The sequence below is a fragment of the Chiloscyllium punctatum genome, chromosome 39, assembly GCF_047496795.1.
Source record: "Chiloscyllium punctatum isolate Juve2018m chromosome 39, sChiPun1.3, whole genome shotgun sequence".
NCBI classification, from domain to species: Eukaryota; Metazoa; Chordata; class Chondrichthyes; order Orectolobiformes; family Hemiscylliidae; genus Chiloscyllium; species Chiloscyllium punctatum.
Window position 1 is genome coordinate 11815327 of NC_092777.1, and position 11946 is coordinate 11827272.

At 43.1% G+C, this 11946-nt stretch overlaps 1 long non-coding RNA gene across 1 annotated transcript; it reads right to left on the reverse strand.

Moving 5' to 3' along the window:
• Positions 1-5364: 5364 nt before the first annotated feature.
• On the reverse strand, positions 5365-11152 carry LOC140464215 (uncharacterized). Its single transcript, XR_011954878.1, has 2 exons — positions 10772-11152; positions 5365-5765 (listed from the first exon to the last, which is right to left on the reverse strand). It is a non-coding gene; the product is annotated as an uncharacterized lncRNA (long non-coding RNA).
• Between the last annotated feature and the right edge of the window lie 794 nt (positions 11153-11946).

An 11946-nucleotide genomic window follows, 5' to 3' on the forward strand; every position in this document is an offset into this window, starting at 1 on the left:
TTGATGAACATTAAGCCTTTTCTGTTGTACTGTGCCTGGTCTTTAATGAGCAGTTCTTATAAATGGATAAAAGTAGAAAATAGGAATTTTATTTTTTGTTTCAAAGATCCTGAAATAAAGACTAAATTACAGTGAACATTTGAATTGATTGAACTAACCCATCAGCTATTGCTCGTTGACAGCTTTACCCAAAACAAATAGATATATGCCAGGCAATTGGTGAACTACATAAGGTTTCAGCTTTGACAACATTCATATTTCTGAGTGTGAATATTGTAGACTCAAGCCTAACTTAAGACCGCAACATTTAGGTTGACAGCTTAGTGTAGGAATGACAGAATGCTGCAGGTGTTAACATGATGGTCCTATCTACCTTGTCCTGGTGATTGAAGTAAACATTAAAGATCCTATTCCTGCACAATTCCTCCTTCCACCAATATTGTCCAAAATCAGATTGAGTTGTCATTCATCCCTGTGGCACTTTTGCATGTGAAATAGCAAACAATACAACAGCGCTTGGTGTGAAGTAACTAACACCACAGGATGTTTCCGCAAAGAAGGCATGAGATGCCAGAAGAATGCAAGTTGTTACCTGTGCATGCCCACACACAAGATTCGTTGGCTTGTCTGACCAAGATAATAATTCTGTCTGGATCAACCAGTGGATCTCGTTAAGTGCATTGCCACAATTTGGCACCTAGCAAGAATGTTACCTGGCTTCCTGAAATTCAAACCCAAGTATTTGAACTAGTGAATGACTTAATTTCTTCCTTCCTTTTCAATTCCTCCAAATTTTATTAACAAATGCCTTTTATATAATACCTTTCACACTATCTTTCTTAAACATGTATGATCCTGCATGTTCTTGACCATGTGGGAACTGAGAGAATGATCCTTCTTATGAGGGAGCCTAGAACAAGAGGAGGCAGTTTAAAAATAAAATTTAAGATGGAAGTGGGAAGTAATTTCTGTAGAGGTAGGTAGACTGTAGAATTATTTTCTCTGGGGGCAGAGAATGCAGGGTTGTGCAGAAATTGAGTGCGCTATCAGGTCAGCTATTATCAAATGACAGAGCTGGCTCAAGGGGGCTGTATGCTTATCATTTGAAATGTAGTCATTATTTAATGTCTCTTACGGTGACTCCAGACACATTGCAATATATTTAACTCTTTAACTGAGCTTTGAAATGGCCTGGGAAGCCACACCAAAAAAAAGCAACAAAGTGGTAGCCACTTTCCTTGCACAGGCAGCAATGTGACCCTGGCGGTGCTCGGTGAGAAAAAGACTTGCATTTCTGAAGTGTCTCTAATGACCTGCAGTTGTCTGTTTTACTGTTGATTAAGCACTTCTGAAGGGCAGTCACGTTTATAATACAAGAAGCAGCAGCCAATTTACAGACAGCAGTGAGATTATGAGCGTATAGTCTGCTTTTGTAATATTGTTTGAAGGATCATTATTGGCCAGGACACTGAAGAACCCACTGCTTGTCTTGGGTATGGCGCTGTAGAATCTCTGGTGTTTATTTGAGAAGTCAGGAATGGCTTCAGTTTAATTCTGCAGCCTTAAGCTTTCAATTAACCCTTTTATCTGGGCATTTGGGTTTTTGTATATTCTACTAGACTGCAAAAATAAGGCAAATCAGGTGTGGTCATGCAGTAAATTAGTTCTCTATTTCTGGTCATAAGTTTGTGGATGTTACTGGACTTTCAGGTGGAGCCCATACCACCATTCAGTTGGATTTGCATAAGACCAAACATGGATAGTTAAGCACACGTGTTTTACATCTCTCATCTCAAATAGTCCCTGATGTTTTGAATGGGCCTGGGCTGGAGAGCTTTAGTTGTGAAGAGCGATTGAGTAGACTGGGGTTGTTTTCCTTAGAACAGAGGAGACTGAGGGAGCTACATAGAGTCATTCAACATGGAACCAGACCTTGGTCCAACTCGCCTGTGCTGACCACACTGATATAGTCTCATTGCCAGCATTTGACCATATCTCTGTAAACCCCTCATGTTTATGCACCCGTCCAGATGCCTTCGAAATGTTGTAATTGTACCTACCTCCACCACTTCTTCTGGCAGCTCCTTCCAAACATGCGCTGTCATCTACATGAAAAGGTTACCCCTCTCACCTTAAACCTTGCCCTCTAGTTCTGGACTCACCCTCCCTAGGAAAAAGACTTCGGCTATTCACCCTATCCATGCCCCTAATGATTTAGGTCACCCCCCAGCCTCTGACACTCCAGGGAAATGATTGAAATGTATGATATTATGAGGGCCTATACAGGAAGAAACATTTCCCCTTGTTGGAAGCACCAGTGAGCGGGGCATAGATTTAAGGTAAGAGGCAAAAGGTGTAGAGGAGATGTGAGGAAAGAAATTTCTGCCAGAGGGTGGGGTAAATGTGGTACTTACTGCCTGTAAGGGTGGAACAGGCAGAAACCCTCAACATTTCAGAAGCATCGCGAGATGTGCACTTGATGCCAAGGCATAAAAGACTACAGGCCAAGTGCTGGAAAATGGGGTTAGAATAGTTAGATGGTTTATGAATTGATGGGCTGAAGGGTCTTTTTCTGTGGTGTAGATCTGAGTAATTTGTACCTCACCTTACCAGAAGCATGTCCATAACCAGGTGAAATATTCTGCGCCTCCAGTGAACACAAATAGTATTTGACAAGCATAGGAGTGATATTTCTCTCATGTCCTGATAATATTTATTTCTCAACCAGTTAAAAGGGTAAAGTCACCATAGTCTTACTGGACCATAGAGGTGCTCTCTCATTCCAGAGAGACAGACCGACAACTGCTGGTCAGTTTAACCTGTGGGTCACCACACCTTAGGCAAGGGGAAGAGGTTGAAAAGTAGATTCATTGTAGTTAATGCAGGAATTGTACTCATGTTGGTTACACTCTGCAACACAAACAGCCATCTAGCCAACTGAACTAAACCGCTCTCCCCCGCTATTTTGTACAAAATGGTTGTACTGTTTCCCATTATACACGTTGTAATGTACTTTGAATGTTCAGTGGTATGAAAGACACCATGTAATGCAAGTTTTGTTTTATTTTGATATAGCTTGTTCCAGGTTTCTACTGTCCCTTATGGATACAAAATGTTTTGATTAATATGACCCCTTTAGCAGAGACCACTTTGTGTTTCTGTCACACAAGTTGCAAATTATGGTGATAAATGAAATTGGAAGTTTTAAAAGCCTAAAAAGAAAATGGGGGTATAATTTGCAAGAGTTCCTTCAGCCTCTCTTTGCTGCTGTGCTTATTTGATGTTCCAGCAGCAGTTTCTATAAGTCAGTGAAAGCAATGCAGAGTTTAAAATCCACAGCAATTCTGATTCCATATTGTTTCGTTAGTTTCACCACTGTCTCTCCATAATATGGTGCAAGTTCACCTCTGCTCATCTGCTGAAACCCTCTACCATACCTTTGTTTCATCTGGACTGAACGATTCCAGTACAACCCTGACTAGTCTCACATTCCACCCTCAGTACACTTGAGGCCATTCAAAACTTTACAACAAGTCCATGTTGTAAATAGCAGCAAGTCCCATTCACCTGTCACTGCTTCTATTCTGTCCGCGCCTCAAACCCTTGTGCTCACAGGTGTACGTCGGCTTTCAATCAAGCAACAAGTTAACGCTAATGTTCTCTGGCTCTATTTCAAATCTCTCCACGGTCTTTCCCTACCCTATCTCTGTAAGTTTCTCCAGCCCCACAACCCTCTGCGGTAACTACACTCTTTTACTTCTGATGGCCTTGCCATTCCCAATTATATACCTGCTGTACAATTGGAGGTTGCACCTTCACTTGTTTCAGTTTCTGCTTTTAGTCATCTGACACAATAGCTCCTCATGTCACTCAGTGTCATGCCTTGTTTTACAACAATGTTCCTGTGCAGTGTCTTGAGACATGTCAATACGTTCAGTAGTTGTTGATATGAGTTAGTAATGGTAATTAGGATAATAGTATGCTTTGTGATGCTCCTGCTGGAGGTGATGTGTGAATTTAATTTCTCATCCCTGTGCAATAGATATCTTACCAGAAAATGTTGGTATGGTTCCTACTGTCAGCTTGAAATGGCTATTTTCCTTCAGCTAAAAGCACTCCAAAACTAGTGAACTAATTTGTTTCTGTACTCTGCTTCCAGTTTCATTAGTGTTCCTGTTTTCAACCTAGCCTGGTTCCATGTTGCTGGTTGGGACAAGATGGAGTCAGCAGTCAATTCCAATCCCTGTATTTGCTGTGTTCCTTAAGTTTAAAGGAGCTTTTCACCTTGTCTGAGTAACCTTGAACATGGATGTGCTCACAATAAACTTCTTTTAATTCATCTGTGGGATGTAGGCGTCGCTGGCTGGGCCAGCATTTATTGCCTGTCCCTAGTTGTCCTTGAGAAGGTGGTGGTGAGCTGCCTTCTTGGACTGCTACAGTCCACCTGCTGTGGGTTGACTCAAAATGCCATTACAGAGAGAGTTCTGAGATTTTGACCCAGTGACAGTAGAGGAACAGCAATATATTTCTGAGTCAGGATGGTGAGTGGTTGGGGAACTTGAAGGTGCTGGTGTTCCCATGTATCTGCTGGATTTGGTCGTGGGTTTGGAAGGTGCTGTCTGAGGATCTTTGGTGAATTTGAGTGTCTCTTGTATATTATATCCTTTGTATCTTTTGCACCCTTTGAGACCTTTCTAACTTGATTCTTGCACTTTATTTTCACTGCATTGTGAATGTGGGCTCTATGGCAAACCTACAACTATAAGCCACCTTTAGTCAGTCTGGAAAGGTGATAATGGGCTTTTCTCTCCAATAACTGCAGCTCCCAGGCTCCCAAAATGAGGCTATGTAGTGGAGCCTAGAACACTGATCCTAGCAACAATGAAGGAGTGGTATTGGTATGGAGAAAGCAGGATGGTGTTACAATGAAACTTTTTATTTGTTCATGGGATGTGGGTGACATATTTATCGCCCCATCCCTACAAGCCTGTAAGCAGGGGCTTGGTAAGTCTGCTTCAGAGTTAAGTCAACCATATTGCTGCGGGTCCAGAATCACATCGTCGGCCAGACCAGGTAAGGATGGCAGATTTCCTTTGTGACAGGGTGTGCAGTGGAGAGGGATGTACTGCCTTCTATTTTTTTCAAGATTTTCTATAAAGGTTATATTTATTACTCCCTTTACGGCCTAGTGTCTGGGTTAATTGAGACCCCACAGTCAACGTTGACTAAAACATAGAACAAAAGCAGTCAATTGCCAAGTAGCATATTGTTCGCCAGAACCCTGGAACCATATAAATAAGCCTTGTTTTCATCATTGCTAATTAAACAAATACAGTGTTCCATATTGTGCATTTAAAACACCAGTTTTGAATTTAAAATGTCGTCAGTTTTGTTTTATATATGTTGCCTTCCCACTGTTAGCCAATCTTACAAGTGCTGCCTTCTACTCAAGGACATTACAACTGCAAAGATGACACATTTGACCACCTCCATCGAGGAGTTGTTGATCTGTCTGACTGTTATAAAGTCTTCTTTACCTTTTGGAGTCCAGATCACAGTAGTGTTTTATTTATTTGTGCTTGGAGACTTTCAGAAAAAGCTGAAGGTTGTAAGTATGGTGTTCTGAGCTGGATGATGTTTCAGATTGAACCGTTCTTGATTCCTCCCAAGTGGTGTCTTTGCAGGGCATAATGAAGTAAGCGCCCAACCTGGCGCGCAGTCAGCCCACGTGCATTACTGCTATTCCAGGAAACATCCATCTGATTCTGTAGGACACGAGACATTTATTTTTGAGTGATTATTCAGCAAACAATTTTTCTGTTTTGTCGCAAAATGGACTATGTAGGGGAGATGGTGTTGGCACAGTGATACTGAACTTGGGGTGTTCATCTAGAGGCCAAGGCTAACATTTTGAGACACGCGGTCAAATTCCAAAATGGAATTTAACTTAACAAATTTGGAATATAAACCTAGTGTGAATAATGGCCATCACAACAGCCATCAATGATTGTTGTTGAAAATTGGTCTGTCTCTCTAATGTCCTTCAACAAGGGAATTTCTCTACCCAATTGACACAGTGGCTCAGTGGTTAGCACTGCTACCTCAGTAGCAGGGACCCAGGTTCAATTCCACCCTGGGGCGACTGTCTGTGTAGAGTTTGCACCTCTGCGCCGTGTCTGTGTGGGTTTCCTCTGGGTGCTCCAGTTTCCTACCACGGTCCAAAGATGTGCAGGTTAGGTGAATTGGCCGTGAGAAATGTAGAATTACAGCGATAGGGTAGGGGCCTTGGTCAGTATGGACCCGATGGGCCAAATGGCCTCTTTCCACACTGTAGAGATTCTGTGATACTGTCTGAAGTATGTGACTGCAGACCGACAACAATGTAGTTGATTCTTAACTGGCCAAACAAGCCACTTGAGCAATTAGGGATAGGCCAACAAATCTGGCCTTGCCAGTGACTCCTATGACTATGACTAAACAACTATGACTAAAGTGAGCTAGAGAATTCAGAGCAGGCAATGGTGCAGTGAATTTATTCTATCTGCACTGGTGAGTGAGAATTTCTCATTCCTTTTAAAATGGCTCTTTTTCTTCTTAGAGACATTTTTTGGGTCTCTGAGGGAATATTGAACACCTCCATACTTGCCTCTTCAAATGTACTTTTCAATAAAATATCATAAAACATTCCACAAACCAGCAATTATCCAAATCTGCTGTCCATATCCATATCAATCCAATTGGTACATTTCCAATCTGCCAGCTGACCCCACCTTGACAGCCATCCTAGAAATACTTCCCACTAAAGAGCCATCATCATCAATAAAATAATGGAAGGTATCATCCACAGTGCTATCAACCAGCACCTGCTCAGCAATAACCTGCTCAGTTTGGGTTCCACTGGGGTCACTTAGCTCCTGACCTCATTACAGCCTTGGTTCAAGCATGGATAAAAGAGCTGAATTCCAGAGGTGCAGTGAGAGGGACAGCCCTTGACATCAAGACCGCATTTCACCAAGACTGGCATCAAGACTATTTTGCAAGACTGAAATGCATGGGAAATGGATAACAACTCTACTAGTTGGGAGTCATACCTGACACATAGGAAGATGGCCGTGATTGTTGGTGGTCAGTTATCTCAGCTGCAGGGCACCTCTGTAGGAGCCCCTCAGGGCAATGTCCTAGGCCCGACCACCTTCAGCTGCTTCATCAATGATCTTCCCTCCATATGGCCAGGATTGAGGTTGTTTGCTGAGCATTACATAATGTTAGAGTCATAGAGATGTACAGCATGGAAACAGACTCTTCAGTCCAACCCAATCTAGTCTCACCTGCCAGCACCCGGCCCATATCCCTCCAAACCCTTCCTATTCATATACCCATCCAAATGCCTCAAATGTTGCAATTGGACCAGCCTCCACTACATCCCCTGGCAGCTCATTCCATACACATACCACCCTCTGCGTGAAAAAGTTGCCTCTTAGGTCTCTCTTGCGTCTTTCCCCTCTCACCCTAAACCTATGCCCTCTAGTTCTGGACTCCCCCACCCCCGGCTAAAGACTTTGTCTATTTATCCTACCCATTCCCCTCATGATTTTGTAAACCTTTATATGGTCATCCCTCAGCCTCCGAGGATCCAGGGAAAACAGCCCCAGCCTGTTCAGCCTCTCCCTCTAGCTCAAACCCTCCAACCCTGGCAACATCCTTGTTTCTGAACACTTTCAAATTTCGCAACATCTTTCTGATAGGAAGGAGACCAGAATTGCACGCAATATTCCAATGTCCTGTACAGCTGCAACATGTCCTCCCAACTCCTGTGCTCAATACAGGAAAGCATACCAAATGCCTTCGTCAATGTCCGATCTAACTGCGACTCTAACTGTTCAAGATCAGCACCATTCATGAGTCCTCAGTTGCTGAAGCAGTCCATGTTCAAATGCAACAAGATTTGGACAATATCTTGACTTGAGCTGACATGTGGCAAATAGCATTTGCACCATATAAATGCCAGGCAATGACCATCATCAGTAAAAGGTAATCTAACCAATATAATAGGGTTAATAGGACATTTAATAGGGTTAGCATAATGAATTCTACCCCCCCACCCCCCAACTATCAACATCCTGGGGGTTATCATTTACCAGAAACTGAACTGGACTCACCACATAAACACAATGGGTACAACAGCAGGCCAGAAGCTAGGAATACTGTGGCAAGTAACTCACTTCCTGACTCCCCAAAGCCTGTCCACCATCTCCAAGGCACAAGTTAGAAGTGTGATGGAATACTCCCCACTTGCTTGGATGGGTGCAGCTCCAACAACACTCTAGATGCTGGACGCCATCCAGGACAAAGCAGCCCACTTAATTGGCACAAGCATCCAATCCCTCCACATTTGACACTCAGTATCAGCAATGTGTACTGTCTACAAGATGCACTGCAGAACTTCACCAAAGATCTGCAGACAGCTTATTTCAAACTCACAACCACTTCCGTCTAAAAGGACAAGGGCAGCAGGTACGTGGGAACAGTACCACCTTCAAGTTCCCCACCAAGCCACTCACCATCCAGACTTGGAACTATATCACTGTTCCTTCACTGTCGCTGGGTCAAAACCCTGGAGTTCCCTCCATAAGGGCATTCTGAGTATATCGACACCACCCGGACTGCAGTGGTTCAGAAAGGCAGCTCACCACCACCACCACCTCCAAGACAATTCGGGATGGGGCAATGAATGCTGGTCCAGCCAGTGATGTCCAGATCCCATGAATGAATTTAAGAAGGATTCTACAATGACCTTGGTCCATTCTGTATTTGTTGGTGTTCAGTTTGGAGGTACGAGTGTGGTCTGTTGAGGGGGTTTGGGGTCTGATCTGGCTGATAATTGAAATGGAATTGATGGGTCCTCAGGATGGGTTGGTAGGTGATAGGGCCCAGAAGGTAGGCGGTTTTGGGTTGATTCAGGGATATTCCAGGTTGACAGCTTTGTGTCTGGGGTGTGAATAGGGTAGGGGTTGGTGTTCATGTCCGTGGCAGCGTCAGGGTTCAGGGAGTTCAGTGGTGAGTTAAGTGGTTGCTATAAAGCTTATCAGAGTTGGAACCATTGAAGGGGCTTTTTAAGAGGGTTCCAGACACAGGAGCACACCCCGTGATGGCCCCTTGATGTACACCCTTATCCTGGGCTGTAGAAACCACTCTGTGTGGTCATTGTAAACCCTGGGCCAGTTTGTAGGTGAGACCAGAATTTGTGGTGTGAACTAGGACAATGACTGGAGGGATTGCGGGAGGAACACTTTCACCGGAGATTAGTAAGATTAGAAGCCACAGCAATGTCTTTAAAGCGAGCTAAGAAATAGAATAGAGGACATACTAATGGAGTTCAATAAAAGGTGGCTCATGTAGTGCATGAACCACTTGACCAAAGATGTCCTTTGACCTCTGTTATACCATTAAACTCTGGATTTATCAAAATCATTTTTTGCTTCTGTTGAGTAAAATACTGGATGAAAGGTAAAGTGAATCCAGTAATCTGCTGCAGTAACTTGTACCCATTGGTATTCAGGGCCAGTTTACACCAATCTTTAATGAGATTCGGTAAAGCTTGAAGAATGAAAGTTTCACACTACTTTACGAAGACCGCTGAGTGAAAATCCTGACCATGGTCCTCAGTGAGTTGACCTTCTAACAGCAAGGTAAGAATCATTTGTTCTGTTGAATAAGATCCTCTGTCAGTTGGATGTAAAAATTTCACACCAGAAATCAAAGAATAGCACCTGGGTGTGTGTGTGGGTGGGTGGGGTGGGGCGGGGGGGGGGTGGGGGTGGGGGAGATGGTGTTGGGAGGGGGAGTTCAGGCTCATTTTGATCATATCTCTAAACCAACTTCACTCAAAACTGGTCTCTGGTCAATATTTCATAAGAGGGATCTTGCTGTGCCCAGAATAGATCTGCTATATTTCCTACATTACATCTTTAACAAATTTTATTTTGGGTGCCAAGCATCTTAGGCTGTCTTGAGATTGTGAAACTTGTTAAATAAATAGAATTTCTTTCTCGCCTATCCCTAGGAATAGTCTAGTCCTTGTTTGTTTTACGACTTACTCCTGTTGTAGCTGGTTCATTTTGAGGATATAATGGTTCATGTACAATGTCTGTGAATATTTATTGGAGTTCTTTGTGAAGTTGCATAACTTTAGGGATGGGCACTGTGGCTTTCTTCCCATTATGGCTCGCGATATCAAATGTTATCTGAGCTGTTCTTGAACCACACCTACTTTGGTTTTTTAAACTGAGGAATGCAGAGAGGAATGTTACAAACTTCTTGTTACTGAAACCTGAAGGGTTCAATATGTGTATTGTTAACCTCTGCCTCTATACACCTCCATGTGTGAGAGCTCTCAATGTGCGGCTCTGTCTTGTCTGAACTGGAAGATTGGGGTTCAAGACAAGTTTCAGAGAATCCAGCACAGAATCCAGGCTGATGCTTCTGAGGGAGAATTGCAGTGCTTAAGGGGCACAGGAGGCCTCTTAGATGGACATAAAAGGTCCCAGTGCATTGTTTGCAACACTTGAGGGTTCTCCCTGAGCTACCACTTAAAAGGTGTCCTGGTCATTGTTTCTTTGGGAGTTTGCTGTGTGCAGTTTGGTTATATTTCCTACACTGCAGCAATGAAACCGTAATACATTCTGGAACATCTGAGGCTGTGACAAGTGCTTTATGAATGCAAGTCTGGGAGTCTATCTTTCAATGTGTACAACTGTAACAGATTACTCACCTTCAAGTGCACTCTGTGTCCACGCAGTGAAGTTTCTAACCTGTCACTGGGTGACAGATTAATAGAAGCTACAAATTCAGTATAAATATCAAATGAACAACTTTACAACCCGGTGAGTTTTCACAGCCACTGCAGAGAGATTCCCAGATGTATCTTCTTTCCTGCTTCCCTGTAGCTACTGTCCTGATTGATGCTAGAAACCTAGACTGAGATCGCTGGGAAAAAAACAAACATATGTCTGGAAAGAGACTGTGTTCATGTGGGAGATGCAAAGCTGAAACATTAGCCCTTTGTTCTCATTCAGGACGTGCCCAACATTTCCCAGCTCTTGCTGTGCCTTCTCAACTGTAAATTTCTTTTCGAGTGAACGCTCATTTCCAAGGTGCGTATATAAACATTTGTAATAGGAGCAGAAGAGGAGAATTCGGTCCCTCGAGCTGCTCTGTTCTTCAATAAGATTGTGGCTGGTCTGTTTGTGTGTTAAATTCCCACCTTCCCACCCTCCCCTGAAAACCTTTGATCCCCTGTCTAACAAGAATCTATCCATCTTCACCTTCAAATACTCAATGATCTATCTCCGTCATCTTTTGAGGCAGTAAATTCTAAAGTTGTACAATTTCTCCTCAGCTCTGCATCTAATTTCAAAACAGATCCCCAAGTTCTGGGCAGACCCACAAGAGGAAATATCTTTTCCATCTTGTCAAGACCATTCAATACATTCTTCACTAGTCATCCCTCACTCTTGTAAACTCCAGTGGAAATGAACTCAGTCTGTCCACCTTTCCTCGTGAGACAACCAGCTCATTTCAGTATCAATATCACAAATCCCCTCTGAACTGCCTCCAGTACATTCACTTTTAGAAATAATGAGAACAAAACTGCGAGATGTGATCTTGCCAATGCCCTCTTTAAAGAAAGTACATTGACCACACCATTATGTTCAATTCCTCTCATAATAAAGATAGCATTCCATTGGCCTTCCTGACTACTTGCTGCAGCTGCATACTAACCTTAATGACTCATACACTGGGACACTTAGATCTCTCTGCACTTTGGAATTCTGTAGATGATCTCATCTGTATTCTTTCTAAATTTTCATTCTTAATGCCAAAGAGAACAACTTCACATTTTCCCACATTATGCACACCCTGGCAGATTGATTGTCCATTGGCCTC